This window comes from Pristiophorus japonicus, unplaced genomic scaffold (assembly GCF_044704955.1).
Source record: "Pristiophorus japonicus isolate sPriJap1 unplaced genomic scaffold, sPriJap1.hap1 HAP1_SCAFFOLD_275, whole genome shotgun sequence".
NCBI classification, from domain to species: Eukaryota; Metazoa; Chordata; class Chondrichthyes; family Pristiophoridae; genus Pristiophorus; species Pristiophorus japonicus.
The window spans coordinates 292,276-297,877 of NW_027252505.1; the positions used below are offsets into that span (position 1 = coordinate 292,276).

Below are 5,602 nucleotides of genomic sequence, written 5' to 3' on the forward strand. Positions count from 1 at the left end.
CAGTAAAAGGGAATATTATTTGAATGGGGAGAAATTACAACATGCTGCGGTGCAGAGGGGCCTGGGGGTCCTTGTGCATGAATCCCAAAAAGTTAGTTTGCAGGTGGAGCAGGTAATCAGGAAGGCGAATGGAATGTTGGCCTTCATTGCGAGAGGGATGGAGTACAAAAGCAGGGAGGTCCTGCTGCAACTGTACAGGGTATTGGTGAGGCCGCACCTGGAGCACTGCATACAGTTTTGGTCACCTTACTTAAGGAAGGTTATACTAGCTTTGGAGGGGGTACAGAGATGATTCACGAGGCTGATTCCAGAGATGAGGGGGTTACCTTATGATGATAGATTGAGTAGATTGGGTCTTTACTCGTTGGAGATCAGAAGGATGAGGGGTGATCTTATAGAAACATTTAAAATAATGAAAGAGATAGACAAGATAGAGGCAGAGAGGTTGTTTCCACTGGTCGGGGAGACTAGAACTAGGGGGCACAGCCTCAAAATACGGGGGAGCCAATTTAAAACCGAGTTGAGAAGGAATTTCTTCTCCCAGAGGGTTGTGAATCTGTGGAATTCTCTGCCCAAGGAAGCAGTTGAGGCTAGCTCATTGAATGTATTCAAGTCACAGATAGATAGATTTTTAACCAATAAGGGAATTAAGGGTTATGGGGAGCGGGCGGGTAAGTGGATCTGAGTCCACGGCCAGATCAGCCATGATCTTGTTGAATGGCGGAGCAGGCTCGAGGGGCTAGATGGCCTACACCTGTTCCTAATTCTTATGTTCTTATGTTCTTATGTTCCTCTGTTTTTCCCCAAAGACTTGCCATTTCATTTCCTTCAAGTATTATCCAAATTCCCTCTTCAATGTCACTATTGTATTTGCTTTCTCCGACCTTTCAGGATGTGATTCCAGGTCAGAATAATTTTCTGCAAAACATGTTTTCATTCTGTCACCTCTGGGTCTTTTCCCAATGTTCTTCAATCTGTGTCCTTGGGTTACCAACCCTTCTGCCACTGAAATCAGTTTTTCCACATTTACTCAACAACAACTGTATTTATATTGCACCTTTAACGTAGTAAAATGTCCCATACAAGACTCCCAAAAAAGGCCCTCTACTCTGAGCTCCAACACAGCAAGCAAGTCCCAGGAGGGCAGAGAAAATGCTTCAAGGACATCCCCAAAGCCTCCTTGAAAAAATGTACCATCCGCACCGACTGTTGGGAATCCCTGGCCCTCGGCCCACTCAGAGTGGAGAAGCAGCATTGGGGAATGTGCCGAACACTTTGAGTCTCTTTGTTGGAACCACCACCTGCTCAACCTGGGACAGAGTCTGTAGATCCACATTGGACTCAACAGCCAGCTTCGAACTCATGTTAGTGTGGAAGGTAGTCATCCTCGACTGCGAGGGGCTGTCTAACAACAACTTTAATTTATATAGTGCCTTTAACGTAGTTAAACATCCCAAGGTGCTTCACAGCAGTGTTACAGACAAAACAGATAGATTGGACACCGAGCCACAAAAGGAGAAATAACGGCAGATGGTCAAAAGCTTGGTTAAAGAGAGCGGTTTAAAGGAGCGTCTTGAAGGAGGAAAGAGAGGTGGAGAGGTTTAGGGAGGGAGTTCCAGAGCTTGGGGCCCAGGCAACAGAAGGCACGGCCACCGATGGGTGAGCAATTATAGTCAGGGATGCTCAAGCGGGCAGAATTTGAGGAGCACAGACACCTCGGGGGTGTTGTGGGGCTGAAGGAGATTACAGAGATAGGGAGGGGCGAGGGCCATGGAGGGATTTGTAAACAAGGATGAGAATTTTGATATCAAGATGTTGCTTCACTGGGAGCCAATGTAGGTCAGCGAGCACAGGGAGTGATGGGTGAGTGGGACTTGGTGTGAGTTAGGACACGGGTCAGCGAGCACAGGGGGTGATGGAAGATCGGGACTTGGTACGAGTTAGGACACGGGGCAGCGAGCACAGGGAGTGATGGGTGAGTGGGACTTGGTGTGAGTTAGGACACGGGTCAGTGAGCACAGGGAGTGATGGGTGAGTGGGACTTGGTGCGAGTTAGGACACGGGTCAGCGAGCACAGGGAGTGATGGGTGAGTGGGACTTGGTGTGAGTTAGGACACGGGTCAGCGAGCACAGGGAGTGATGGGTGAGTGGGACTTGGTGCGAGTTAGGACACGGGTCAGCGAGCACAGGGGGTGATGGGTGAGTGGGACTGGGTGTGAGTTAGGACACGGGTCAGCGAGCACAGGGGGTGATGGGTGATCGGGACTTGGTGCGAGTTAGGACACGGGGCAGTGAGCACAGGGAGTGATGGGTGATCGGGACTTGGTGCAAGTTAGGACACGGGGCAGTGAGCACAGGGGGTGATGGGTGATCGAGACTTGGTGCGAGTTAGGACACGGGGCAGTGAGCACAGGGGGTGATGGGTGATCGAGACTTGGTGCGAGTTAGGACACGGGGCAGTGAGCACAGGGGGTGATGGGTGATCGGGACTTGGTGCAAGTTAGGACACGGGGCAGTGAGCACAGGGGCTGATGGGTGATCGGGACTTGGTGTGAGTTAGGACACGGGTCAGCGAGCACAGGGGGTGATGGGTGATCGGGACTTGGTGCAAGTTAGGACACGGGGCAGTGAGCACAGTGGGTGATGGGTGATCGAGACTTGGTGCGAGTTAGGACACGGGGCAGTGAGCACAGGGGATGATGGGTGATCGGGACTTGGTGTGAGTTAGGACACGGGTCAGTGAGCACAGTGGGTGATGGGTGATCGGGACTGGGTGCGAATTAGGACACGGGGCAGTGAGCACAGGGAGTGATGGGTGATCGAGACTTGGTGTGAGTTAGGACACGGGGCAGTGAGCACAGGGGGTGATGGGTGATCGGGACTGGGTGTGAGTTAGGACACGGGGCAGTGAGCACAGGGGGTGATGGGTGAGTGGGACTGGGTGCGAGTTAAGACACGGGGCAGTGAGCACAGGGGGTGATGGGTGATCGGGACTGGGTGCGAGTTAGGACACGGGGCAGTGAGCACAGGGTGTGATGGGCGAGTGGGACTGGGTGCGAGTTAGGACACGGGGCAGTGAGCACAGGGGGTGATGGGTGATCGGGACTGGGTGCGAGTTAGGACACGGGGCACAGTGGGTGATGGGTGATCGGGACTTGGTGTGAGTTAGGACACGGGGCAGTGAGCACAGTGGGTGATGGGTGATCGGGACTGGGTGTGAGTTAGGACACGGGGCAGTGAGCACAGGGGGTTATGGGTGATCGGGACTGGGTGTGAGTTAGGACACGGGGCAGTGAGCACAGGGGGTGATGGGTGATCGGGACTGGGTGTGAGTTAGGACACGGGGCAGCGAGCACAGGGGGTGATGGGTGATCGAGACTTGGTGCGAGTTAGGACACGGGGCAGTGAGCACAGGGAATGATGGGTGATCGGGACTGGGTGTGAGTTAGGACACGGGGCAGTGAGCACAGGGAGTGATGGGTGATCGGGACTTGGTACGAGTTAGGACACGGGGCAGTGAGCACAGGGGGTGATGGGTGATCGGGACTGGGTGTGAGTTAGGACACGGGGTCAGCGAGCACAGTGGGTGATGGATGATCGGGACTTGGTACGAGTTAGGACACGGGGCAGTGAGCACATTGGGCGATGGGTGATCGAGACTTGGTGCGAGTTAGGACACGGGGCAGCAAGCACAGGGGGTGATGGGTGATCGAGACTTGGTGCGAGTAAGGACACGGGGCTGTGAGCACAGGGAATGATGGGTGATCGGGACTTGGTACGAGTTAGGACACGGGGCAGCGAGCACAGGGAATGATGGGTGATCGGGACTTGGTACGAGTTAGGACACGGGGCAGTGAGCACAGGGGGTGATGGGTGATCGAGACTTGGTGTGAGTTAGGACACGGGGCAGTGAGCACAGTGGGTGATGGGTGAGTGGGACTGGGTGTGAGTTAGGACACGGGGCAGTGAGCACAGGGGGTGATGGGTGATCGAGACTTGGTGTGAGTTAGGACACGGGGCAGCGAGCACAGGGGGTGATGGGTGAGTGGGACTGGGTGTGAGTTAGGACACGGGGCAGCGAGCACAGAGGGTGATGGGTGATCGAGACTTGGTACGAGTTAGGACATGGGCTGCCGAGTTTTGGATGACCTCAAGTTTACGTGGTGTAGAATGTGGGAAGCCAGCCAGGAGTGCATTTGTGTAGTCAAGTCTGGATGGAGATGCAGTGGTTGCTGTCGAGGTTCATCCCAAGCAGCTCCGTAACACAGGACTCTGTGCTCTACGGGCTGTTCCCAGGGACACACACCGAGACAGACATCATCAGCTGCTGGAGGGCCATCAACTCAGTGAAAGACACACTTTGGTCTTGCCGAAACTTGCTGGTCTTCCAGAGCAAGGAGATGTCCACGTCTGCGTGTTGCAGACTGGCACAATCCAAGATCCAGGAGTACGTGCTGAGGGACACACTAACAATTGGTGCAGTCGCCGCAAAGGCACGGTGGGGAAGGGCCACAGTTTAAAGCCCTTCCACCACGGTAAACCCAGGGGCTGGAATCAGTATAAAACTCCCCTCGGGCTGTACTTGTAAACTTGTTGTATACATAGAGCACCATGATCTGAAAACACCTGTGTAGTGCCATGTATAATGCAAGTTCTGTTTAGTAATGTATGTTGCAAAGAAATGTAACTGTACCCTCACCCATTCCGTGTACCGTATAGTGTCACTAGTAAAGTAATTTGATGACTGTATTACAATGTATCCTGGATTGTACTGAAATGTACCTCGAAATGTAAAGCAAGCAAATGTATTGAACGGAACTGCCGTCAGCACCCAAATGTATTGTATGGAATTACTGACCACATCCAAATGTACTGAACTGCCCCCAATGTATTGTGCACATTTTTATATCAATCAAGTATATTTTGAAATGTAACAAAAAGGTGCTCCCAGGCTGAGGCTATCTCTCCCATTGCACTTGGGGTGTGGTGACTCCTGCGATGTCCCCAAATGTGGGATACTCGACTGCAGAATTTGTGGTAGTGGGGGACTGCGTTCGCTCTCCCCTGGCTTTACAATCAAAATCAGAATTTCAAATGCATCTATTGGCAAATTCAACATTTTGTTGATCAATCTCACGGTCTGTTTCAATTCCAGCTCTATTTTATTTCCAATAGAGGGAACTACAAAATCGGCCTTCCTCAGAAACACACAACACCATCCTGCACCTTTTCCTTCCACAGTCCCCCTGGTCCACCATCACTTCTTTCCTCACTAACATCACTTCCAACCTCACTCAGCACACCAATGTCGATCCCCTGCACCACCTTTAAAACAACTCACCAGTCAGTCTATTCAAATGGCCCCATAAGTCATACCAACATTCACATTCAGTTCATCTCCACGTTCACATTTAGATTCATCTCTACAACTATCAAATGCCACATTTTACACAAAAAATCAACAATTATTCACACTTGCAACTCAGTCAGTCATAGGCAGTCCCTCGGAATCGAGGAGGACTTGCTTCCACTCCTGAAGTGAGTTCTTTGGTGACTGAACAGTCCAATACGAGAGCCACAGACTCTGTCACAGGTGGGACAG

The 5,602-nt window shown here is 52.1% G+C and overlaps 1 non-coding gene across 1 annotated transcript; it reads left to right on the top strand.

Moving 5' to 3' along the window:
* Positions 1 to 4,905: 4,905 nt before the first annotated feature.
* LOC139247616 (U1 spliceosomal RNA) lies at positions 4,906 to 5,067 on the top strand. Its single transcript, XR_011590927.1, has one exon. It is a non-coding gene; the product is annotated as a U1 spliceosomal RNA (small nuclear RNA).
* The last annotated feature ends 535 nt before the right edge of the window (positions 5,068 to 5,602 follow it).